At 42.5% G+C, this 27,274-nt stretch overlaps 1 long non-coding RNA gene across 1 annotated transcript; it reads right to left on the bottom strand.

Moving 5' to 3' along the window:
- Positions 1–195: 195 nt before the first annotated feature.
- LOC143673997 (uncharacterized) lies at positions 196–27,274 on the bottom strand. Its single transcript, XR_013170820.1, has 3 exons — positions 27,137–27,274; positions 3,822–3,929; positions 196–1,445 (listed from the first exon to the last, which is right to left on the bottom strand). It is a non-coding gene; the product is annotated as an uncharacterized LOC143673997 (long non-coding RNA).

Below are 27,274 nucleotides of genomic sequence, written 5' to 3'. Positions count from 1 at the left end.
ACTTTCTTAGACCTCAAATTTGTGTATAGAAAAATCTTTTTAATGGGTTACAGAGTTTAAGAAAATTAGAAAATTTGATCTCTTCAAAACATTGCTTTTATCTTTAGTCATTCATTCATTCGATTACATCCATTCAGTCAACGTGATTAAACATCTGCTATATAGGAGGCTTAGAGTCAGCCAGGTATGGGAGCTGGTTCTGCATGGGACAGGATCCCCTGCCCAGTGGTCGCGGGCTGGAAGGAAAGGCTTTCTGAAAAACAGTATTGGCTGTGGTGGGTTTTCATACTGTTTACTGAAGGCTGTGTGATGTAAACCACTTCTCCACTTTCCCTGTGAAGTCCCTAATAAAGTCAACATTCCTTACAAATTTTTTTTTTTCCCCTTGTGACTCTTTAATGGAAAGTCTAGAAGTGTGGCAAGGCCTCAGCCTCCCCGGAGCACCTTTGATCACCATGGATTCCTGGGGCATCCCTGACACCGCACAGCTAGCTCAGGCGACCTCCCACACCATCCTGGAGAGCTGCAGCGGTCGTCCAGCCTGGCGCTGGCCCCGCTGGTTCACCCAGCCATCACCGGACCCCTGTATTGGTAGCTGACCCCGCGGGCAGCTCACCTCTTGCCCCGTATCTGCACCACCCCTTCCCTAAGAGCCCCTTGAGTGTCAGACAGAGACACTCATCTGTGGCTGAACGCTGGTCAGCCAGGCTCCGCATTCCAAAGCAGGTCGCACTAATCCCTCGTGGGGCCCCCAGGGCAGCTGTTCCCACTGCTGCAGCCTTCTCCTCTAAACTGGTCACTGGAAAGTAGGGAACGTGGGCTCTGCTGCCGAGGTCAAGACACCCGGCCTGGGCTCTGTGATGTGGGGCCGATTCCAGCACGAGGGTTAGACGAGTGAAAGGCAGGCAGCCGCTGGCTGTGTCGTCCATGAGGGGCGGGTCCCAGCAGGCGGGGGAGGAAGCTGCCTCTGCACCGGGCCCTGGCTGCGCTGGCAGAGCTGACCTCAGGCGGCAGAAGCAGCCTGCTTTCTAGAGGAAACGGTCCTGGGCCGGTGGGGGCTCAGGCAGCTGGTAGGGTGTTTGAGGGTTTGTCTTTTAAGTCCTTTTCTAGCGGTGGGAATCACTCAGGTCTCACAGGGCAGGTGGGCACTGTGGCGGACAAGCCCCGCCCCGTGGGCAAGAGGTGCTGATGTCCCCTCCCGGGAGGGGAGTCTGGAAAGGGGGTGTGGGAAGGCACAGAGGGCAGGGCCACGTCCCGCGAGGGTCACAGAAAAGAAACAGGCGTCTAGGGTCGTGAGGGTGTCTTGGAAGTTCAGAAAGTTCCAATGTGAGTGTCTTTGCGGTTCGGCGACCATTTTTGTTTCATCACTGGAGACCTAGTCCTGGTCAGGCTGGGCTGGACCCGGAGTTATGAGGTAAGGAACGCTCCTGCCGGGAGGGAGCTCCCTGGTGTCAAAGAAAAAAGATGGATTTGACATCTTTTAAGTGGTGAGGATGACTTTATTCAAAGCTGTATGCAGTAGGGAAGAGAGAAAAACCAAGAGGCTATTGTGGGAGAGATTAAGAGGCTATTGTGTAGGAGGCTATTATGATATATGCAGAGAGACTAGACGGCTGAGGGACAGAGAGAGGGAGAGAGAGCAGGGGCTGAGGGATATTGTGCAAGATACACACACACACACACACACACACATCACATACACACAGACTAGAAGGCTATCATAATAAGGCAGAGGTTCAGGAGGGTTTCTGTGGCCTGGGGTGAGCTAGAGGGGAAGCCTTGGAGGAAGGTCAAGCAGTGAGGTGTGTCCATGAAGTGATGTCATCTCCTGAGTTCACCTACAAGGTCAGGTAGAACATGTTCTGTCTTGATTCTGTAAAGATGAAGGTGAGGGAGCCTAGTGTCCAGAAGAAGCCTGTCCAGAGTTTGGGCAAGCTGAGGAGAGTAAAGGCCATCTTGGTCAGTAACCTAAAGGGTGGGGGGAGTTCTTGACCCTCCCTATCATTATCACTAGTGAATGACAATGACTAGTAAATGTAAAATTCAGTGTTGTCTATAGCCAGGGAAGGAGGCAGATATGCTAATATCAGATGCAGACGCTAATGGAAGTCTGGGCCCAGGGCTGTAGAAATAAAGAGCACCTATGCACTCCCCAACAAACAGACAAACCAACAAAAACAAACAAACAAAAATTCAGCAAATGGTGCTCCAATGATAGGATACTCACATGGAAGAAGAATGAAAATGTGACCCCCGTCATACAGCGTACAAAAAAAAAGAAAAGAGAAATAAAGGACAAACAGCAGGGTGCCATGGAATTGCTGAGTGTGAAGTGTATGCACTGCGGGGTAGAGAGGAGCCCATTACAGAGAAAACATGTGTGAGCCAAGGTTTGGAGAAAAAGTGGACGTCTGTCAGCACACCGATTGCTGGGTGTGGAGGGGGTGATCTCAGAGGCAGAAGGACTAATATGAGCCCCTGGCTATGGGAACAGTTAGTCATCATTGAAGCCACCAGAGTCTTGGGCAGGGCTGGATCACCGCCATGCTGGAGACTTACTATCTCGTGCAAGGGCCCTGTGGTATGAAATGGGGAGAAGTGAGTTCTGGAAACTGAGGATCTGACAGAGCTGGGGTGGTCCTTGAGTCCCTGGCTGAGGGGTTTTGACTCTACACTATAGGTCTTAGGAAGCCCTTGAAAGATTTGTAAGCAGGACAGGTCTGGATTCGAACTGGAATTCTAGAAAGATCAGCTTGTGGGCAGTGTAGAAAATGTGTGGGAGGGGCTTCTTCTCCAAAGAGAAGCAGGTCAGATGGCTTCCCCACGGCAGCACAGAGTTTGGCCCAGAATTGTCTCCTTGCTGGCTCCATTACATTCAGGTCTGTGGGGGTCCTGGAATGCACTGCCCAGGATGCTGGGTGCCTGGGGAAGCAGCAGGAGTGCGAGCAGATACAGGGCCTCTTGGTGGGAAGGAGCCTGAGTAGGGGAAGAGGAAAACAGCTACGGGGACTGTGCGAGTACATGTGAGAGGTCCCCTGAGGACTCCAGAAATGCATGACAAGAAGACTTTGTAAAGAGCAGGGTTGAACAATGGTGGGTGAGGATCAGAGGAAAAACAAGTTTTACATAAATTCACCTTAAAAGAAGCAAAATGAAGATCATGCTTTCTATATGGTTCTGAAACGTGTTTTGTTCACTTAGCATTATTTCAACAGCGTCTTCTTACACCCTTAAATAGACTGCTATTTTTTGCTAAATCTCTCAGTAATCTTTATGCTCAGAAATAAGGCTTCTTTCCACCTAACAACATCCACAGAAAGCATCTCCATGAAAATTAATAAAAAAGTTTTACTTAGGTCAATTTAAAAACTAAAGAGAGTTAGAAAGATAAGTTACTTGGCTCTGCAGTGGCTTTTGGACCAAGTATAATAAAGCAAAATATCAGTCTTATAAAAGAAACTCAAGGAAAAGATTATGCTCAAAATTGCTCCTGGCTGACTAGACTCCTGGTTATTAACTCAAATGTCCCTCCTATTGACACCGTTAATGGCGTCAAACAGCTCCAGTGTCCTTTTCTGTGAGGGAGAACCTGGACTTATTCCAAACAAAATAGTGGTAGCAGAAAGAAACTAACATTTACAACATTGTTAGATAACTCCAACTATTAATTTTCTCTAACCACCTCCCTTTTCATTCTTCACAAATATTTCTTACATTCCTAACTCTACAAGTTTTAGACATTCATAATAAAAGACTTTAAAACAAAAGAAGAATTTCCCCCATCTGATCAGCACCATGTCTCTTTTCCGGGTCTATTTTACCAGCATAAGGTGTTGGCCGGACAGCAGAAGTCTCAGATGTGCTATGATTGTTGGTTCTCAGCTGGAGATGGGATGAGGGATGAGAAGGAGCAGTAGAACCTTTGGGAGCTAGGCAGAAACAGTTTGAAAAGTCTCCTTGCATGATTCTGTTATGTCCCCAAATTGAAAACCATTTATTTCGATTACAGAATCTTAGAAAGTGAGGGATCTCAGAGTCTGGCCTCCTCTACTCGATCCCTTGACCTCTGCTTGAAAACCTCCAATCTTGATATTCTGTTCTCTGACTTAAGACAAAGTACATTGGATTCTCCTTCAATATGGCATGTTGTTTTTGTTGGTGGTGGTAAGTGACTGAAAAAAACATTTTATTTTGAAATACATTCACACTTACAGGACAGTTACAAAAATACAAACCTCATACAGATAACTCCAACATACCCTTACTCCTCCATATACCCGGATCCATCAATTTAACAGTTTGCCACATTTGCCGTATCATTCTATCCATCCATCCATCCATCTATCCACCCACCCATCATTCATCCATCTGTCCATCCTTCTGTCCATCCATCCAGCCCTCCCTCTGTCTGTCTGTTTATCTATCTAGCAATCCATTTTCTGAACACTTGAGTGTAGGTTCAATACATCGTGTAGGTTCAATACATCATACTCCTTGTACACTTAATACTTCCAGGTACATTGCCTAAGAACAAGGATGGCCACTTATATACCTACCTTAAGTACCATTATCAAATTCAAGAAATTTATCATTGATATAAAGCTTACAGTCTATATTCTATTTTCCCCCATACATTCCAGTAATGTCCTTTTCAACCTTCTTTTCACCCATGTTGGATCCTGTCCAGGACCATATATGCTTTCAATTCACTGTCTTTTTAGTTGCTCATTCTTTTTTTGTTTTAAATTGTGGGAGCATAGATACAACATAAACTTTCCCATCTCTACCACTCCCAAGCATACAGTTCAGTGGAATTAATCACATTTGCTATGCTGCGGTACCCTCACCACCCTCTTCCTTTACCCAAACTTTCCCATCTCCCCAAACAAACTCTATACCCTCTATGCATTAACTCCACCTTCCCCTTGCCCCCTACCCCTGTCCTCTAATTTCTGTCTCTATGAGCTTACATATTCTCTGATATTTTCATTGTAGTCATCATGAGGCTTAAATTTAACATCCTACGTTTGTAACAATCTTGTTTACTTTGATAGTGACTTAACTTCAATAGTATACAAAAACTGTGTTCCTAAGGCCCTCCATTCCCCCACCTTTATGTAATTCTTATCACAGATTATGGGTTTATACATTAAGAACCCCAAACCACTGATTTATTATTGCATTTTGTGCATTTGCCTTTTAAGTTCCTATAGGAAATAAAAAGTGGAGTTACAAACCCAAAACACAATAGTACTGGCATTTATATTTACCTATGTCATTATCCTCACCAGTGGTCTTTATTTCTTCATGTGACTTTAATATATTGTCTTTTCTTTCTCCTTAGCCTCTCTTGTAGGGCCAGTCTAGTGGTGTTGAACTCCTTTAGCTATTGTTTATCTGGGGATATCTTAATCTCTTCCTTATATTTGAAAGACAGTTTTGCTGGATATAGAATTCTTGGGTGGCAAATTTTGCTTTCAATACTTCATATATGTCATCCCATTGCCTTCTTGTCTCCATGGTTTCCAATGATAAATTGGCTCTTAATCTTGTTGAGGCTCCTTTGAACAAGACACATCGCTTTTCTTTTGCAGCTTTCAAAATTCTCTCTCTATCATTGGCATTTGATGGTCTGGTTATAATACACCATAGGGTAGGTTTATTGGGGTTTATCTTGTTTGTGTTCTTTGAGTGCCTTGGAAGTGTATATTCACAGCTTTCATAAAATTTGGGAAGTGTTCAACCATTATTATTTTTTTTTTATTAATTAAAAAAAATTAACTAACACAACATTAGAAATCAATCCATTCTACATATGCAATCAGTAATTCTTAATATCATCACATAGGTGTATGGTCATCATTTCTCAGTACATATGCATCGATTTAGAGAAAGAAATAGCACGACAACAGAAAAAGAAATAAAGTGATAACACAGAGAAAACACAAATAAAAATAAAAAGTACAAAAATATATAAGAGAAAGAAAAAAAAAAACAAAAAAAAAACTATAGATCAGATGCAGTTTCATTCAGCGTTCCAACATAATTACATTACAGTTAGGCAGTATTGTGCTGACCTTTTATTTATTTTTTTTTTTTTTAGACATCATACCATTCTACATATGCAATCAGTAATTCTTAACATCATCACATAGATGCATGATCATCATTTCTTAGTACATTTGCATCGGTTTAGAAGAACTAGCAGTATAACAGAAAAAAATATAGAATGTTAATATAGAGAAAAAAATAAAAGTAATAATAATAAGAACAAAACAAACAAAACAAAACAAAACAAGAACCTATCGCTCGGATGCAGCTTCGTTCAGTATTTTAACATGATTACTTTACAATTAGGTATTATTGTGCTGTCCATTTTTGAGTTTTTGTATCTAGTCCTATTGCACAGTCTGTATTCCATCAGCTCCAATTACCCATTATCTTACCCTGTTTCTAACTCCTGCTGAACTCTGTTACCAATGACATATTCCAAGTTTATTCTCGAGTGTCGATTCACATCATTGGGACCATACAGTATTTGTCTTTTAGTTTTTGGCTAGACTCACTCAGCATAATGTTCTCTAGGTCCATCCATGTTATTACATGCTTCATAAGTTTATCCTGCCTTAAAGCTGCATAATATTCCATCGTATGTATATACCACAGTTTGTTTAGCCACTCGTCTGTTGATGGACATTTTGGCTGTTTCCATCTCTTTGCAATTGTAAATAATGCTGCTATAAACATTGGTGTGCAAATGTCTGTTTGAGTTTTTGCCCTTAATTCCTTTGAGTAGATTCCCAGCAATGGTATTGCTGGGTCGTATGGCAATTCTATATTCAGCTTTTTGAGGAACCGCCAAACTGCCTTCCACAGTGGTTGCACCATTTGACATTCCCACCAACAGTGGATAAGTGTGCCTCTTTCACCGCATCCTCTCCAGCACTTGTCATTTTCTGTTTTGTTGATAATGGCCATTCTGGTGGGTGTGAGATGATATCTCATTGTGGTTTTGATTTGCATTTCTCTAATGGCCAGGGACATTGAGCATCTCTTCATGTGTCTTTTGGCCATTTGTATTTCCTCCTCTGAGAGGTGTCTATTCAAGTCTTTTTCCCATTTTGTAATTGGGTTGGCTGTCTTTTTGTTGTTGAGTTGAACAATCTCATTATAAATTCTGGATACTAGACCTTTATCTGATATGTCGTTTCCAAATATTGATTCCCATTGTGTAGGCTGTCTTTCTACTTTCTTGATGAAGTTCTTTGATGCACAAAAGTGTTTAATTTTGAGGAGTTCCCATTTATTTATTTCCTTCTTCAGTGCTCTTGCTTTAGGTGTAAGGTCCATAAAACCGCCTCCAATTGTAAGATTCATAAGATATCTCCCGACATTTTCCTCTAACTGTTCTATGGTCTTAGACCTAATGTTTAGATCTTTGATCCATTTTGAGTTAACTTTTGTGTAGGGTGTGAGATATGGGTCTTCTTTCATTCTTTTGCATATGGATATCCAGTTCTCTAGGCACCATTTATTGAAGAGACTGTTCTGTCCCAGGTGAGTTGGCTTGACTGCCTTATCAAAGATCAAATGTCCATAGATGAGAGGGTCTATATCTGAGCACTCTATTCGATTCCATTGGTCGATATATCTATCTTTATGCCAATACCATGCTGTTTTGACCACTGTGGCTTCATAATATGCCTTAAAGTCAGGCAGTGCAAGTCCTCCAGCTTCGTTTTTTTTCCTCAAGATGTTTTTAGCAATTCGGGGCACCCTGCCCTTCCAGTTAAATTTGCTTATTGGTTTTTCTATTTCTGAAAAATAAGTTGTTGGGATTTTGATTGGTATTGCATTGAATCTGTAAATCAATTTAGGTAGGATTGACATCTTAACTATATTTAGTCTTCCAATCCATGAACACGGTATGCCCTTCCATCTGTTTAGGTCTTCTGTGATTTCTTTTAGCAGTTTTTTGTAGTTTTCTTTATATAGGTTTTTTGTCTCTTTAGTTAAATTTATTCCTAGGTATTTTATTCTTTTAGTTGCAATTGTAAATGGGATTCGTTTCTTGATTTCCCCCTCCGCTTGTTCATTGCTAGTGTATAGAAATGCTACAGATTTTTGAATGTTGATCTTGTAACCTGCTACTTTGCTGTACTCATTTATTAGCTCTAGTAGTTTTGTTGTGGATTTTTCCGGGTTTTCGACGTATAGTATCATATCATCTGCAAACAGTGATAGTTTTACTTCTTCCTTTCCAATTTTGATGCCTTGTATTTCTTTTTCTTGTCTAATTGCTCTGGCTAGAACCTCCAACACAATGTTGAATAATAGTGGTGATAGTGGACATCCTTGTCTTGTTCCTGATCTTAGGGGGAACGTTTTCAATTTTTCCCCATTAAGGATGATATTAGCTGTGGGTTTTTCATATATTCCCTCTATCATTTTAAGGAAGTTCCCTTGTATTCCTATCCTTTGAAGTGTTTTCAACAGGAAAGGATGTTGAATCTTGTCAAATGCCTTCTCTGCATCAATTGAGATGACCATGTGATTTTTCTGCTTTGATTTGTTGATATGGTGTATTACATTAATTGATTTTCTTATGTTGAACCATCCTTGCATACCTGGGATGAATCCTACTTGGTCATGATGAATAATTCTTTTAATGTGTTGTTGGATACGATTTGCTAGAATTTTATTGAGGATTTTTGCATCTATATTCATTAGAGAGATCGGCCTGTAGTTTTCTTTTCTTGTAATATCTTTGCCTGGTTTTGGTATGAGGGTAATGTTGGCGTCATAGAATGAATTAGGTAGTTTTCCCTCCACTTCGATTTTTTTGAAGAGTTTGAGGAGAGTTGGTACTAATTCTTTCTGGAATGTTTGATAGAATTCACATGTGAAGCCGTCTGGTCCTGGACTTTTCTTTTTGGGAAGCTTTTGAATGACTGCTTCAATTTCTTTACTTGTGATTGGTTTGTTGAGGTCATGTATGTCTTCTTGAGTCAAAGTTGGTTGTTCATGTCTTTCCAGGAACCCGTCCATTTCCTCTAAATTGTTGTATTTATTAGCGTAAAGTTGTTCATAGTATCCTGTTATTACCTCCTTTATTTCTGTGAGGTCGGTAGTTATGTCTCCTCTTCCATTTCTGATCTTATTTATTTGCATCCTCTCTCTTCTTCTTTTTGTCAATCTTGCTAAGGGCCCATCAATCTTATTGATTTTCTCATAGAACCAACTTCTGGCCTTATTGATTTTCTCTATTGTTTTCATGTTTTCAATTTCATTTATTTGTGCTCTAATCTTTGTTATTTCTTTCCTTTTGCTTGCTTTGGGGTTAGCTTGCTGTTCTTTCTCCAGTTCTTCCAAATGGATAGTTAATTCCTGAATTTTTGCCTTTTCTTCTTTTCTGATATAGGCATTTAGGGCAATAAATTTCCCTCTTAGCACTGCCTTTGCTGCGTCCCATAAGTTTTGATATGTTGTGTTTTCATTTTCATTCGCCTCGAGGTATTTGCTAATTTCTCTAGCAATTTCTTCTTTGACCCAGTCGTTGTTTAGGAGTGTGTTGTTGAGCCTCCATGTATTTGTGAATTTTCTGGCACTCTGCCTATTATTGATTTCCAACATCATTCCTTTATGATCCGAGAAAGTGTTGTGTAAGATTTCAATCTTTTTAAATTTGTTAAGACTTGCTTTGTGACCCAGCATATGGTCTATCTTTGAGAATGATCCATGAGCACTTGAGAAAAAGGTGTATCCTGCTGTTGTGGGATGTAATGTCCTATAAATGTCTATTAAGTCTAGTTCATTTATAGTAATATTCAGATTCTCTATTTCTTTATTGATCCTCTGTCTAGATGTTCTGTCCATTGATGAGAGTGGTGAGTTGAAGTCTCCAACTATTATGGTATATGAGTCTATTTCCCTTTTCAGTGTTTGCAGTATATTCCTCACGTATTTTGGGGCATTCTGATTCGGTGCATAAATATTTATGATTGTTATGTCTTCTTGTTTAATTGTTCCTTTTATTAATATATAGTGTCCTTCTTTGTCTCTTTTAACTGTTTTACATTTGAAGTCTAATTTGTTGGATATTAGTATAGCCACTCCTGCTCTTTTCTGGTTGTTATTTGCATGAAATATCTTTTCCCAACCTTTCACTTTCAACCTATGTTTATCTTTGGGTCTAAGATGTGTTTCCTGTAGACAGCATATAGAAGGATCCTGTTTTTTAATCCATTCTGCCAATCTATGTCTTTTGATTGGGGAATTCAGTCCATTGACATTTAGTGTTATTACTGTTTGGATAATATTTTCCTCTAACATTTTGCCTTTTGTATTATATATATCATATCTGATTTTCCTTCTTTCTACACTCTTTTCCATATCTCTCTCTTCTGTCTTTTTGTATCTGACTCTAGTGCTCCCTTTAGTATTTCTTGCAGAGCTGGTCTCTTGGTCACAAATTCTTTCAGTGACTTTTTGTCTGAGAATGTTTTAATTTCTCCCTCATTTTTGAAGGATAATTTTGCTGGATATAGGAATCTTGGTTGGCAGTTTTTCTCTTTTAGTATTTTAAATATATCATCCCACTGTCTTCTAGCTTCCATGGTTTCTGCTGAGAAATCTACATAAAGTCTTATTGGGTTTCCCTTGTATGTAATGGATTGTTTTTCTCTTGCTGCTTTCAAGATCTTCTCTTTCTCTTTGACCTCTGACATTCTAACTAGTAAGTGTCTTGGAGAACGCCTATTTGGGTCTAATCTCTTTGGGGTGCGCTGCACTTCTTGGATCTGTAATTTTAGGTCTTTCATAAGAGTTGGGAAATTTTCAGTGATAATTTCTTCCATTAGTTTTTCTCCTCCTTTTCCCTTCTCTTCTCCTTCTGGGACACACACAACACGTATATTTGTGCGGTTCATATTGTCCTTGAGTTCCCTGATACCCTGTTCAAATTTTTCCATTCTTTTCCCTATAGTTTCTGTTTCTTTTTGGAATTCAGATGTTCCATCCTCCAATTCACTAATTCTATCTTCTGTCTCTTTAAATCTATCATTGTAGCTATCCATTATTTTTTCTATGTTTGCTACTTTATCCTTCACTTCCATAAGTTCTGCGATTTGTTTTTTCAGTTTTTCTATTTCTTCTTTATGTTCAGCCCATGTCCTCTTCATGTCCTCCCTCAATTTATCGATTTCATTTTTGAAGAGGTTTTCCATTTCTGTTCGTATATTCAGCATTAGTTGTCTCAGCTCTTGTGTCTCATTTGAGCTATTCGTTTGTTCCTTTGACTGAGCCATATTCTCAATCTTTTGAGCGTGGACAGTTATCTTCTGCTGCTGGCGTCTGGGCATTTATTCAGATTTCTCTTGGTGTTGGACCCAGCAAGGTTGTAATATTTTTCTGTGAAATCTCTGGGATCTGTTTTTCTTATCTTGCCCAGTACGTGGCGCACGTGGCACACGTTTGTCTCAAGTATTTGGAATGGGTCTCCCCCAGTCACCGATCTCCGTGGCCTGGGGATTTTGGATCCAATTCTCTCCGTTGGTTCAGGGGCCGCGCGTGGTGGGGGCGTCAGCTGCCGCGACTTGAGGGGACCCTGTGGCTGGTTGCGGGCTGCAGCGGGCCTGGGGGATTCCCCACCGGACCAGGAAGCCTCCCGTGGGGGGGGGGCTACCGCTGCTTGGATAGCCCTCCTATCCGAGACTCGTATCCGCGGACTCGAAGCAGAGACTCGAAGCCGCCCGCAAAAGAGGGGTGCCGCCTGCCTCGGCTTGGGAAACTTGCTTCTCCAATACTCTCAGCCGGCCCGGAAAGGAGGGAGGGAGTAGCTCGGACCACCGCAGCTGCCGCTGATCGGGAAATCACGCGCCGCTCGGGGGTCTCACCGCAGCCGAGTCTCGCAGTCAGTCTAGCCAGCCCAGACTTTGGATAGCCTTCTGATCTGAGATTCGTAGCCGCGGACTCAAAGCCGAGACTCGAAGCCGCCCGCAGAAGAAGGGCACCGCCTGCCTCGGCTTGGGAAACTTGCTTCTCCGATACTCTCAGCCGGCCCGGGAAGGAGGGAGGGATTAGCTCGGACCGCCGCAGCTGCGGCTGCTCGGCAAATCACGCGCTGCTCGGGGGTCTCGCCGCAGCCAAGAGTCACAGTCAGACTTGCCAGCCCAGACTTTGTATAGCCCTCTGATCCGAGACTCGTAGCTGCGGACTTGAAGCCGAGACTCGAAGCCGCCCGCAAAAGTGTGGCGCCGGCTGCCTTGGCTGGGAAGCTTGTCTCTCCGAGTCTCTCAGCCAGCCCGGGAAGGAGGGAGGGATTAGCTCGGACCGCCGCAGCTGCGGCTGCTCGGGGGTCTCGCCGCAGCCAAGTCTCGCAATCAGACTTGCCAGCCCAGACTTTGGATAGCCCTCTGATGCGAGACTCGTAGTCGCGGACTCGAAGCCGAGACTTGAAGCCGCCCGCAAAAGTGTGGCGCCGGCCGCCTTGGCTGGGAAGCTTGTCTCTCCGCGTCCCTCAGCCAGCCCGGGAAGGAGGGAGGGATTAGCTCGGACCGCCACAGCTGCGGCTGCTCGGGAAATCGCCCGCCGCTCGGGGATCTCACTCACCGCAGCCGAGTTTCGCAGTCAGACTAACCAGCCCAGACTGGGTTACGCTGTGTGTCCATTCCCTGCTGTAGCCCCGGGAGCTGTTCTGTACTGTTTCTGTTCACCTATTAGTTGATTTGGAGTCGGAGGAACTAAGACGCATGTACCTTACTAAGACGCCATCTTGGATCCCCCCAACCATTATATTTTTGAAGTGTCTCTGTCCCTTTCTTTCTTCTCCTGTTGTGTCTCTGCAGTGTATATTAGTATGCTTGATGGTGCCCCACAGGTTCTTTGGGCTCTGTTAATTAGTCTTCATTCTTTCCTCTGTGTTCTCCTCAGTCTGGTTGGTTTCAATCATGTTATCTTCAACTCACCGATTCTGTCTCCTGTCAGATCCAATCTACTGTTGAACCCCTCCAGGGAATTTGTAACTTCTATTACCATAGACTTCAGCTCTGCTAGGTTTCTTTTCACAATTTTCATCTCTCTGTTGATATTCCCTTTGTGTTCATCTATCATTTTTCTGATTTCCTTTACTTCTTTGTCCGTGTTTTCCTTTAACTTTTTCAGCATATTTAGGACCATTTAAAAAAAGGCATTGTATGGTATGTCTAGAGTCTTCACCTCCTCATTGATTGTTGCTAATGCTTTAATGGTGTCCTTTGCTGGGCTATCACTTCCTGCTTCTTTGTTTTGTTTTTTTTTTTTGGCATAGGCAGGCTGTGGGAATTGAACCTTGGTCTCTGGCATGGCAGATGAGAATTCTGCCACTGAGCCACCATTGCACCACCCACTTCCTGTTTCTTTTTATGTTTTGTAACTTTTTGTTGAAACATGGAAATTTTGGTATGTTAAAGTGTTATCACTTAAATTTAAGATCTTAGTTTCTGTTCCTTAAGGTTGCATCCAGCTGGTGTTATGACTTAATTTTCCTTTAAATGTCAGGAGCTCATAATGAAAAAAAGAAGATAGAAAGAAAGAAAATACATTTCTGGTCTTCGCAGATTGCCTGTGCAAATGCTGTCCTTCAGGGCTTACTCATATAATGAGTTGCATGAGAATAGCTGCAGGCCAAAGCGTAGGGGCTTTCTTGAAACTTTCTGCAAATGTCTGGGACAAGTGTGTGGCCCTAGAAAATCCCATTTATACAGTTACAAATGTCTCTCCTTCTGTAGGAAACGAGTTCTCTACTGTATACTACTTGACTGCTCTCCCATAGCATTTTGTAGGAGATCTCTCCTAGCTACTTTCTACATGCAGGGCAAGTTCCGGGATGATGAGTCCCTTAGACAAATGGTGCCAGACGGATTACTCTACTCTTTCTGGAACAGGGACCAGGGATTGCATTGGGAGTGTAGACCAGTCAGAACTGAGCCAGTGTGGGGATGGAGAAGGGGCCAGCCGGGGTGCCGTGAGATCCCACCACTTTTAAGAATCATTTGTTACTGTGGTCCTTAACTGGTTTCTGGGGGCTTTGAGAAAGCTGTTTCTACCTATTCTTCCTGGTTTTTCAAAGCTCCTATGGGGGGATGGGACATTGAAGCTTCTCACTCCACTATTTTGATCAGCATGGGGCCCTGACAACATGATTTTTAAAGACAACATCATGTCTTGCTTCAGATTTCTTTTCCTCAAGTCAACATCCCCATTTCTTTGAACATTTTCTCATCTATTGTGACTTACGAAGTTTTCACCATTCTGTTTTCCTTGGTATATAGCCCCGTATATTAAGGTCTCTCTTACATGTGTCATCCATGATTGACACTATAATCTCCACTAGGTGCTTTGACCAGTTCAGATTATGGTCAAAATTTTCCTTTCCTTAATTTGGATACTATGTTTACATGACTTCAACAGAACTTGCATCAGCTTGTTGCACCCTTGACTCAGATTGAGTCACAGAAGGTAGGCATTTAAAAAGTTTTTATAACTAATACATTTTCTGGCCACTTTTTTTGTTTGTTTTGCAATTTTGAAATTTAAAAGTGGGCCTTTGCATTTATTCCTCTTAACATTTATGCCTTTTGTTTTGATTTAGTCTTAGGGCAATGCTATTTACATTTTTTTTCTTTTGACACATTCTAATCTTGGTAGTTGCTGACACATTTTAACTTTCTACTCATTTGATAAACTTGTCACATTTGTCATAGTCTATCTATCTATATATCTATCTATTTATCATCTAGCTATATCTGTCTCTATTTAAAAATCCATTTTCTAAACACTTCAATGTAGGTTGTAAACATCATGCTCCTTGAACACTTAATACTTCCATGTGTATTTTCTAAAAACAAGAATATCCACTTATGTATCCAACGTAAGTGCCTTTTATGCTTCCTTCTAGCCATTTGGCAAAGGGCTGAGTGGCTGAAACTGTGTCCTTACTCCACGTGGCCCCGTTTTAATGTGGGCACAAAAGTCCTGCTAAGTGCCTGGCCAGGGGACCCCTACACTATGGCTTTATTGATTGTTTTCTCTCATCAGTAATCCTCTCCCAAGAGCTGCCCTGTTGCCCCACTTCTGGGTCACTGGCTCTCTGTACAGGACAATCTTGATTGTAAAGCACACCTTGTAGATTAGCATGGGAGTGGGTCCTCTGAGCTGGAACAATGGGGCCTCATGGAGGGAGCAAAGTCAAACCCCTCCCAGGGAGTTGGCACGTGAGACGTGCCTTCCAATGCCTGTCTCGTCCTAGGCAGTTGTCTTAGAAGGCAGTTCAGCATGGTAGCTTAAAGCAAGGTCCTGATTCTGGGGCTTATCAATCAACTGGAGCATCCTGAGCAAATCTGCTTCCCTGACCCTCAGTTTTCCAATCTGTAAAATAGAGGTCATTGCAGTACCTACTTCATTGGATTAAAGGAAATAATCCATGGAGGATCAATGCATAGTGAGTACTAAAGACAGTTCATTCTTGCTATTATTCCATACAGTAGTATCCTTGTGTGATAGTATCAACTTGGCCAAGCGATGATGCCAAGTTGTCTGGTCAGGTAAACACTAGTCTGGCCATTGCTGCAAGGATATTTTGTGGCTGGTTATTAAGGTTGGTGTATTAAATCATCAGTAGGTTGATTGCATTTGTGGCTGATCACATCTGTGATCAACTAAGGCATGTCTCCCACAACAGTATAATCCAATCAATTGAAGACTTTTAAGGGAGAAAAGAGACTCACTGCTTCTTCAGCCAACAGGCCTCTCCTGTGGGGTTTGTCCAGACCCTCCAACCAAGCTGCAAGTTTCACAGCCTGCCCTGTGCTTTTTGTTGGACTCTCCCATTCCCACGTTTGTGTGAGACACCTTTATAAATCTCATATTTAAAGATCTCTCCTGTTGGTTCTGTTTCTCCAGAGAACCCTGACTAATGCACCTTACCTGTGTTCTTATCAGAGACTGTTCCTTCTCTCACTGGCCCTCTGAGCTCCCTTTGCTTCTGAGTCCATGCTTGTTCACAGCCGTCTGAGGTCCCGGTCCCGGACTCTGCCCTCCTTCCTGAGGCTTTCTGCAGAGCCTTTGTGGCACCTCCTCAGCCATTCATTCCTCCTCTTTCTCCAGCACACTCCTTGTTCCCTATCCAGCAAAGCTCATAGTTAGATGTGGATCGTTTTCTCCCTCCCTGTCTGAATTTCAAAATTTCCATCCTGAGTCCTCTTGATCAGCGAGCAGTTTCCTGCCAGTCATGTTCTTCCAGAGTTTGCGGATTCTCCCTCTGCCCTTTGTCGGAGACCTGATGTTCTGGGTGCTGAGTCACGGTCAAGAAAACCAAACCCTGCTCCTTGACACCACATAAAAGCCAGCTGCTCACTCCCCATTTCTTGTTTCTTTTTCCAAAGTTATGAAATTTCAACTTGAAGAAGAGATGTAAATGCCTCCTGTGCCCACTATGTTTCAGTTTTCTACCAAGCATTTCAAGATCATTAGAGATCCATTGGGGATTTTTTCCCAAATGTCAATCTTCCAAAACAGAAGGTCACACTTTTTTTTTTGGCAGTGCATTCCTCACATTTATATAGCACTTTACTGTTTACAAAGCACTGTCATGCATAGGATTTCATTTTAGCTTCATAATTTCCTTACAGAGTAGGCAGTGTAGAAAGAGCTCTCCCATTTTACAGATCAGGAATCAGTAATCAAGTGGCCTGCCTGAGAGCTCCCAGATTAGCAACAAAGCCAGGACGAAGATGGAAGCCTTCTGCCTCTCTGCCCCTAGCTCCTCCTGCTTAACGCTCTAGACTGAGCATCTTGAGGTCAAGAATTGTGCCTTATTCGTCACTTGTGCCACAGTACCCTGTTCCATGCCTGGCACCTAACACACATTCAATAAATGAATGGAAGAATCAACTAAACAATCAATAGGGGTCTCATCCCCCACCCTCCCCTAAAATTCAGTAATAACTAATCAGACAGGGACACAGCTGTGGTGAGTCCAGTGATAAGATGTGTGGCCCTTGCATCCTGGTAAGACTCATCTCATTCACTGGAGCAAGGTCCTGGCAAAAAGAGAAAGTTTGTTAATGGACACTCATGTCCATATATTCAAAGCTGGGCACTGGGTGGGCAATACAGCAAGCTGGATGCAAGTTTTTAGAGGGTAAGGCCAGCTTCCTTCCATGATGCTGTTCATTGTATAGCAGTCAGGGCCCTGAAGGTACTTAAGAAATATGTATATATATTTATACAAACATTCCATGCATGGTTTACAAACAGTGGCTCACAATATCATCACATAGTTGTCACACTCGTTTTTAAAGCACTTTAATTTTCATTGTTATAATATAGGAGCTCTAACTTAGCTTGTTTACAATTTTTCTTTCAAATCAAATTGGATTCTTAGGTATTATGATATTTAGTGACTGTTTTTGTGCTTGTTTTTTGCAGTATTACTATTAGTATTATACAGAAAAGGTTTAAATCATCTTAATCTTATTTTGAGCATAACCGCTAAGTCAAGTTTGAAATATAATTTGTAGGAAAATTAGAGGAAAGCACCACAGAACGTTGTTAAGCAAACTCTTAACCATCTACACATACAATTTAAAGAATGTAATTAAACATCCCATTGCATTAGCACATAACCACAGATGCATGCCTGCTTCCTTACTGCTTTTTGTCAGTATTTTCTGTGGAATGAAAAATAAGGTCTTTGGTATTAAAGTGATGACTGTTCCAGTTCACACAGCATGTGGTTAATCATCACTCAATTGCCCTTTTCCCATTTGGATAAAGGGGATCATTGTCTGCAATTCTTCTCCCCTTTCCTAGTGTTCCCCAAATGCTGGTGGAAAAGTTCAAAAGTCCGAGAACTGGATTCAAGCCTCCAAATTTAGCATGGACACCTGGATTAGAATATAAGTATACTGAAGGTATTAGAACATAAGTGCACTGTCTTCTATTTCTTGTGGACAGTCCTCCTTCTGTGAGTGCCGAGTTTGAAGTGGGTTGACATGCTCAGTCCCTGAGCTTGCCTGACTTATACTGCATAGCATTTCTCTTTCTTGCATCACAACCAAGGTCTGTGAATGCACAAAAAGCTCAGCGAGCTATGGAGTCTGTTTTCAGGTTCAGCAAGAGGTCAGAATATCAAGCTGACCGTAGGAAAACACTTCATTTAATTTCCTCACCTTGATTGTGAATGCCAGTGTGTCAAAAGTGGGTTCGAATTGCTAGGACCAAAATAGACCTTCCAGCTTACCAAAGCTCTAGGCCTTGTTGGCTCCAGAAGCTGCCATAAAGCTCAGCTCTCTCTGTGCTAGTGAGAAACTCAGCCAACTCAATGGGCAAACCCTTGGGGTCTCTGGGTTGCACAGTCTCAGTTTATCATCAAGGAAATGGCAAAGTCAACCATTCTGTGGGCCCACGAGCTTTGTTTGGATCCCTGGCTAGAGAACTTAATAAATTTATCTTTAAACTCTATCTCTCACCCTGTGCATTTGACCTAGGAAATATCAGTTGTTGCTGCAGTTTGGGGCAGAGACCAAGGTATCAATCCCTTTGTTAGAACAACTGAAGCCTCCATGGCTACTGGGGAGCAGGAAACTGAGAAGTGAAGTTATATTGTCTGGGCAGAGTCAGGCAATATCTTAGACTTGCAGAGTTTGAAGCCCACCATAGACCAGACTCCTGAGATGAAGGCAGAGAAGGGCTTTCCTCTGGTGAAGAGGCTCATTGCAGTCTAGACCATGACTAGCATATGGTAGGAGCGCCACGTCAAAGAAAGGAAAGAGGGCGGGCCACGGTGGCTCAGCAGACAGAGTTCTCGCCTGCCATGCTGGATACTGGGGTTCATTTCCCAGTTCCTGCCCATGCAAAAAAAAAAAAAAAAGAATGAGTGAACGGTGAGAATATTTACTCAGAATGAAACCGAACAGATATCCCCTGTTGCTTATCAATGGAACATTGCAATAAATACTCCAGACCTCTCGTTTGTCTAATTTCATCACTTTCATCCTGTCAGGAGAGCAGAGAGGGAAACTAGGATTTCATTATACAAAGTCCATTCAGCCAAACTTGGGTTTTTTGACATTCTGCTAAGCTAGGAGCCAAGCCTTACCTTTATTCTAACTCTGGGAAAAGGGGTTCAAATATATTTCCAGAACTTGAAACTAAGCGCCCCAAGTCACTGCAATTAGAGTTGGGAAAATTTAAAATTTTGGATCCAAATAATAACATAATCCCTAAAATAACAAATAAAGCAACCTGGCAGCATTCTGCTCCATGATTTGAAAACTAAACTTCCAAGGGCACCATTGGGGTCAAGGATGACATTTTGGGCTCTCGGGTGGTTCAAATAAGAAACATTTCCACTGTTAGCAAAAACACTGCCAGGCCAGGGTTTACTGTGTGCCACTGACATTTTCATCCTCGTTCTTGGTTTTGGTTCCTGACTGCGTATTTTTTCTTCACTTTTGCTTTTGGCGTCTCTCGTGTTTTCCTCTTTGTGTATCTGTCTTTCTTGCTCCAGTCTTGTCCCTCTCAGCACACACACTCAGGCTTTGAGGCGCCCAGCCTTCTTCCTTTCTTTGTGAATCATGTTCAGTTTAGGTTCATTCTTTTAAAAGTCTCCGATGAACAAATCTTTCCTTTCTAGTTTATGGCCATCTTTCTAATTGTTCCTTTTCCCAGTTTCAATCTCCCAGACAACAACAGAGCAGTTGTTTGGGGGTCCCTGTGCTCCCTCCAGGGGGGTCTTTCGGTATCTGTGCTGATTATTTGAATCTGTATTCGCACACACACTCGTTCACACCCATTGACACACACCACTCTTGCCTGGGTATTTGTGGTTCTTAAGAGGCCAGTATGATTGAACTGGCCCTTGGAGACTCTGAAACAGAATATGTTAAAGGCTGATTTAGAGGGAGCTTTGACAAAGGCCCTTTTAATTATTTTTTTCTAGACATGGCCAGTGTACACGGCTGCTATGGGGCCAGAAGCAGCCCTGAATCTTTAGGGGCTGAACCACTAGGGGTTCCTGCTCTCTTGGCAAATGTACTGGCTTATCATAGAAACTGTCTCCAGCTGGTTTAAAGTGTAGCTGGTGCCAGAGGGCAACAGCTGTTCCAGGCTGGGGAGCCAGGAGCCAGTGGGGACATTTTCTGGGGAGAGGGAATCAGAGCTAACACCCCTATACAAAATATGGCTTCTGTCCTTACATTTGGGGGGGCTGTAGTATCCCGCAGCGTCCTCAGACACCCCCTTATCCTTGCCAGCTGGTCCCGGGCAATCTAGCACTGGCTTTCAGCTCATGGGGCCAAAACACTTAGTCACATTGCAGATAATGAATAATTCATACATTTGTAATTCAAATAGTCACCGTGATGCCTAATTCAATTGAAAAGTTGTTATTGTAAATGAGGGGAAAAGGATTCATTTCAGAGGGTTTTTTTTTGTTTTTTTTTTACTTTCAATTTTTATTTTCTTCAGGTTTCAAAGTTTGAGCAGCTTCTATTTTTGCAGCTGTTTGATCAGAATTGGTGCTGGATGTAATGATTTTGCCCCAGTGTTGATCAGATAGGACCATGCTCAGGGTTGAGGGGTTTTGTTCAATAACAGAGTTGATGTTTTTTTTTTTTCTTCCTGCGAAATGAGGTTAGAGTTGACTTTCTATTTGTTCTGTCTTCATGGGTATGCTTGCTTCCTGCCCCAACTACATCAGTAGATTTTCATTTTATTTTCTTTTTAAGATTTTTTTAGGAAGCATTCCAAATGGATGCAAAAAGTAAAGAGAATAGTATAAGGAGCCCCCGTGTACCCTTCAGCTAGCATCTACAATTATCAAGATGTCCCTTCCCATCTCCAATGGGTTCCTTTAAGCCAAACTCCACATTTAAAAAATCATTTCACATTTAGCGACTTGAACATGTTAGCAACTCAAGAATTCTAGACTTTCAGGAAGCGTGGTTCGTATCTTACCCAGCATCCTGAAAAGACTCCTCCTGGGTGATGAGCTCTGGGGACAGTTGTGCTTTCGTGGAGAGGGTGCAGGAGCGAGCAATAGCCTGACTTCGCCCTGGTGATGTCACTTAGGAAACCACTCCTGGGAGAGAAGGTGCCTCTTCTCTCTACCCCCACCCAGTGGCCCGGCATCCTGGGAATTTGCCTGGTCTGCTTGTGGGTGGTAAGAGGACGCTTCTTTCTCTTTAAAACCAGATCAGGTTCGCTTAATCCCTCACACCAATCTGAGACTGGGACGTCTAGAAGCCAGATTTTTAACAAGCGCATGTCAACAATTTTTCATATTTTCGATATTGATGTTGATTATAAAGGCTGCTGTAAGGCAAAGTTTACTGCAGCAAGGAATGAGTGTCATTTAAAAACAGCGACCTTGAACATAATACTTAGTTATGTATAGGACCAATTTGAACCATTTGCTTGCCATTTCACATAATATAGTAGGGAAAAAAAAACCCTCTTCAATTTCAATATTAAATACGTTGTGTTTCTGAAAAAAAATACTTATATACTGTTTTTTTGGGGGGTAGGGTGTGGAGTGGGGGGTAAGGCTGAATAAATTCCATTGAAACTGGCATTCTCCCAGGAGCTTTTAATTAAGTCTTTAGAAGGAAAGAACTTAAAAAATAAACACACATCTTCCTTCCCTCCTCCATTCATTCCTCACAAGTTTTGAGCTCTAAAACTTTTGTTAATTTGTATATTTTATAAATTTGGGTTTGGGTGTACCCTGTATTATCTAGTTGGTGTTTCTTTCTTCTGAACACAATTACTGAAGCTGGGCGAAAGGCACATAGATATTAGAAGAAAAAAAGGTTTTTTTTTTTGTTGTTGTTGTTATGCTGGGGTCACATTTCATTCCTTTTCCATGTGAGTTATTGCAGCACCATTTTGATGGATTTTTGCTTGATTGGTTTTTTGTTTGTTTGTTTGGGAAGTGCATGGGCTGGGAATCGAAGCTGGGTCTCTTGCATGGCAGGCAAGAATTCTGCCACTGAGCTAAACCTTGCACCCCTTGAAAAGAGTTCATTTTTACACTTAGGGTCTTACAAAGACTGGCTTTAGGGGGCTTTGGAGGGTCCAAAGAGCCATCGGTCTCAAGATCTCTTTGCTGCCTAACTTGTTCCAGAAAAGGCTCAGTAAAGAAAACATTAAGATAAATAGTTATTAGCTGGGAAAGCAGCAAATATTATCATTGGTTTCCATTATTATCAAAGTCAATGTATCAGATTGTATGAACATCATAGGGCAGGGATCTGAGGCCGTGGAGACTGGGTGCAGGCATTGGGATGGGAAAGGATTCGTGTGCCACATGGACACATGCACTTACACACATGTGTATACTCACACACTCTCATACTCACTCATTCACATACACTCACATACATACACATTCACATGCTCATGTACTTTTCTTTTTCTTTTTTTGTTTATTTTCATTTTTTGAGCTCATGCACTTTTGCACATATTCACTCTCACACACTCTTACACACTCTGGTACCCGGACACACACCCTCACCCACTCGTGCACTCACACATTAAGACACATGCACACTACACTCACACAGTCAAGCAACAGATCCATGTACTCAAACACACTCACAAACACCCCAGGACTCACAGGACCACATTCTCAGAGCTTTTGATGATAGAAGTACGTGTGCTTTCCTTCACATCCACTTTTTTATTTGCCCTCAGCTCACAGCCCAGCCACAGCAGGAGGTATTTTCCATGCCCCTGGGGAAGGGCAGGCATGTATCTGGTTCCTAAGCTCGGTCCCTAAGCTGTCCAAGGCTGGATGGCTAGTGCCAGGGATCCTGGTGTCCCTCTGGATGATTTTGGCCTGATTTAATTAGAATCCCTGTGTGTCCCTGGGGGTGGCTCTCTTTGAGAGAGAGCTCTGACTGTGTGACCGTCAGTCCTGGCTGTGGCATCGGCGAGGAGTGGCCTCCATGGGACTCAGTTCTGCTTCGCTGCTGACCTGGGGCCAGCTAACTTTCTCTGCTTAGCTTCCTCCAACTCTTGGTGCTTTGGTCTTGGCCTCTTAGCTGTTAATATTCAGCTTCTCAAATTCTGCTTGCCTTTGGAATACTAGAAATGCTCTGCTCTATTTTCTCCCAATTTGTACGCAGTGGGGCTGCCTAACATGGGAAATAATCATTTTCATTCACAACATCCAGTAAAGAGAATGCCCTGCCTTTTGCTGACTGCCTGGCAACTTCAATAGTAGATGGAGTTTGTTTGGGGGAATTGGTAAGACCCATCCGGTTTAAAAATTGTTTTGACCAGATGCACTGGGCCAAATGCAATTCCCATGACCATTATAACCGGGTGGTAGATCTTCAAGATGGGAGAAAGCCTAAAGGGGAGCCAGGGCCTCACATGGGGATCTGAGAGAGCCTGTGGCTGCCAGCACCAAGAAAATGCCCTCCTGGTTTCTGGTCTGCCTGTTTCCCAGGGTCAGGCCAGGAAACTGGCACATAGCTGGAACCTGTCAAATTCTGAAAAGTTTCACTTGGATGTTGAGTTCCATTTTTCTCTTGTCATGAATAGATCTATATCCTTTTCCCTTTCATATTTTGGATGTACAAATTAGATTCAGCTTTGGTAGAACTTGAAAACATGAATGGATTTTGATGGCCTAGAAGCAGCTTCTCGAGTTGCTTGTTTCTGAGTCTTCAAAAAGACTTGTGTCTCTATTCTGGACATTTGGGATCATTACAAATTCCCCATTTCCACTGATTGGCACGTGATCCTGAAAGCAGCGTCAGGGTCTGTCTTGGTGGTGGTGGCTGTTCCATTGGACCTAGTGTGATGAGCTCCTAAATAGATTTTAGCAGAAGATGCCAGCATTTAAAAAAAGCATTAACAGAAATTATAAGCACTTGATCAAAACACAAATTCCAGAAAGAGACCAATTAACCCCTATAGCATCCTTTATGTACTTAGAACTGAAACATGGCCAAAGAGAAATGTATGGTATCAATTACATTCTGACACCTTCTTAAAAAAATGTGTCCATAGGAGAAAATACCTGAATTCCTTTGCCAGCTCCCTTTTATTTTTCAAGAGTCTGTTTAGCTTCCAAGTGGAGATGAATAGGGTAGTGTTAATCTTTGTATTAACCTGTCTGTGATTTACAAAGGCAAGGCAAAGAATATTCTTATCCCACCATTTTAGGACCAATTTCTTTATGCGGCTGCTTTGTTCATTGAGACATTTCTGGTCTCCTTCACCCCGGACGTACCTCCTCGGTCGGGCCCCAACTCTTGCAAGACGATTATTTCCTTCACATAACCTGGGTGAGAACCAAGTAAGTGGGACTGTAAATTACACTCAACAGAGATTACCAGGAATAAAAGGAAAATCGGATCCATCATTTCAGAGCTCATCTGGGGGACCACTGATATGCACGTCAGCATTTGACAGTAGAGATAGGAAGATTTACAGGGAAAATCCATGCGGTTCAACCAGATGCAGGAAAGATTTTTTGGAGTTTCAGAGGACAAAAATATATTAATTTTTGCTAAAAATACAGAGTCTCTTCTAAAAGGGGAGACTTTGGTTTGCTTCCAAAATGATTGGGTCACCATATTGTTAGATAATACTTAAATGCAATTAGCCCCTTGTACCATCCAATGTGTGTGCCAGAAACACATGCTTACATCGCGTTCATTATCACCTTCCCCAGTCCACGGGCTGCTATTAACATCGCTTTCCTCCAAGGTCAGCTGTGGCTGCCACATGGAGGACTGTTTAGGTATATTTAACTTTGGGGATGAATCCAATATGCCACTTTAAAAGATGATCGTATTGTTTTTCCTGCTTTCCATTTCTGAAAAGACGAAGCTTTGGCCAGAGGTTCTTTACATATCTGGCTGCAAATACGTTGCTTGGAGCCAAGCAATGCGGTGCCTAATTTCAGCATTCACTTAAGTAAAATTATTTATGACAGGCTCTACAGGCTTTTTTACTTCCCTGAAGAGGAGATGTGTATTTTCAGCCAGATTGAAGGAATATTTGCATTCTGTCTCAGCTACTAGTGTATTTAAAGAAAAGCTCTGAAGTCCCAAACAGGTATGGTATATAAAAATTGAGACTTTGAAAATGGAAAACAGGTATTTAAAACATCGCTAAATCTAGTTGAAGCATTGTTTTTACATGAGCTGCTGAAACAGCTGAGAAGCTCTCTGAAGTGACAGAGCTATTTGCTTTATCAGGTACCTAAACACTTAAGTCACGGGAAACCTGGGTTATGAAGATCTGAGTTGAGGGAATTGTCATTTATAAGCATTCAAGTCTGGAATACAAATTGATAGTATTTTCCAGTGGATTAGAATGGTGTAGGAAAACTGAACCGTACTTTATAAAATGGCAAAACAACGAACAGCGAGGAACATAAGTTCCAATTTGGAAACTGATGGAGCTTCTAGAATCATTAAGTTTTGGAGCTGGATAAGTTTCAGAGATCAGTTGTTTAAATTTCTCTTTAGTTGCACAGATTCTGCAAGACTAAAACAAATGAAAGGAGATAATAACAGAGTAACAGAAAATGATAATTTGAGAAGGGCTCCTCCCAGAGAGACCAGAAAGCTTTGACTAAAAAATTCAAGTAGAGACATAAAGCAGGCTCTTTAAACAGAGCCTCTTTAGTAAACAGACTCTTTAAACAGCCTCTATAGTAAAACAGAGTGGCTGACTGCCCATTTTCTTCACCCAAAACTTATGGTAGGGAAATAGCCCTTCGATAGTAATAGGACAGTTTATTTGAGTTCACCTTTTGTGTGGATTTATATTTTATGTTGCATACTTTTTGCTACTCAGCAAAGAATTTGTTTAGAATTAGATTTGGTATTGGTTCAGAAACTGACTTTGATGCAGAAGATAATAAACAGGGGGGAAGCACTTGCGACCTGACAGAAAGGTGGATTTGGTGTGCTTGCCATCTTCTTGTTCACTTTGCTAATTAATTGGTAAATCTTAACAGCTGTGATATGAATTACTTAGGAAAAATGATTTCAGCAAGTAGCTTTTCTGATTTCACACACCTGAGACCTTGGGGCAAGGGAAGGGAGAGAGGGAGCCAGAAAGAGATGGAGAAGAACAGCAGAAGAGAGAGATTGAAAGAAAGAGAGGGAGAAGGAGAAATAGTGAGAGGAAGAGAAAGAGATGATAGCTAGCTAGATAAACAGAGAGATAGAGAAAGTAGGACAGAGAGGGAGAGAGGGTGAGAAAGAGAGAGACTGAAAGAGAGAGAGAGAAAGGGAGGGGAGCGAGAAAGAGGGAGGGAGAAGAAGGAAGGGAGGAAGGAGGAGGAGGAGGAGAGAGAGAGAAAGAGAGAGAGGGAGAGAGAGTCAGGAGCAGAGAGGAGAGGAAAGGAGAGAGAAAGGAGGGCTCACTGCATTGCTGCCTGTGTTTGGCCTTCCACAGGAAAAGCTGAGTTCCCTCTTCTCAAAAGGAGTCACTAGCACGTACATTCATGTGGTCAAGGGAGCTGAGTAACTTCCCCAAGTCTGGGAGCTGGAATGGAAATCTGGGCTTGGAATATGTGTATTTCCCAAGCTCAGGCGTTGGCTCTGAAAAATTAGGGAATCACTTCTTCCTTGCCTTCCTTCCTGGATTACTTACCCAGCTGAGCCTATTCCACTCAGAACTTGTAAGGACCTTGCTTTTTTCTCCTCCCTAGAATAAATGGAAAGACTCTACCTGGTAAGGAAATGCTGTCATTAGCCAGTGTGATGGTTGTTTCACTGTGGGAGGGACAGACAGATGGACAGCCTTGTGCCCTGGGGGATATCTCTGGATCAGCCAGGCAGTGGTTCTCCAAGGGTGGTCTGTGGCCACCTGGGGATCCCCAAGACCCCCTAAGAGGGTCCATGAGGTCAAACCAATTTTCACTGTAGCACGGAGAGGTACCTGCCTCTTCTGCTGTGTGGTACTTCTGCACTGGGGACACGTAGCAGGGGGTGCTGGGCTGTTGATGTCTGAATTCAAGTCAGGCCAGGCCATGGGGTCTCCATGCCATGCACCTCCTTTTGAAATTTGCCCTTTTCGCTAAGACCACCCTTGTGAAGCAATAAGCATTACAAGTTGTGCTGACCTTGACCCTCTGTTGCTGGTCTTTGTAATATCCTGATAGTACCAGAAGCATCCGGAATAGGTGGGCTGCAAACAGGAGAACCCGAGGAAAAGCACGGCCCTGTTGTGGAGCTATACCGTGGTGTCTTCATGGCCGCCA

Source organism: Tamandua tetradactyla, chromosome 2 (assembly GCF_023851605.1).
Source record: "Tamandua tetradactyla isolate mTamTet1 chromosome 2, mTamTet1.pri, whole genome shotgun sequence".
In the NCBI taxonomy this organism is placed as follows: Eukaryota; Metazoa; Chordata; class Mammalia; order Pilosa; family Myrmecophagidae; genus Tamandua; species Tamandua tetradactyla.
Note: the sequence above shows the minus strand (reverse complement) of the source record. Positions and strands in the feature narration are given on the sequence as shown.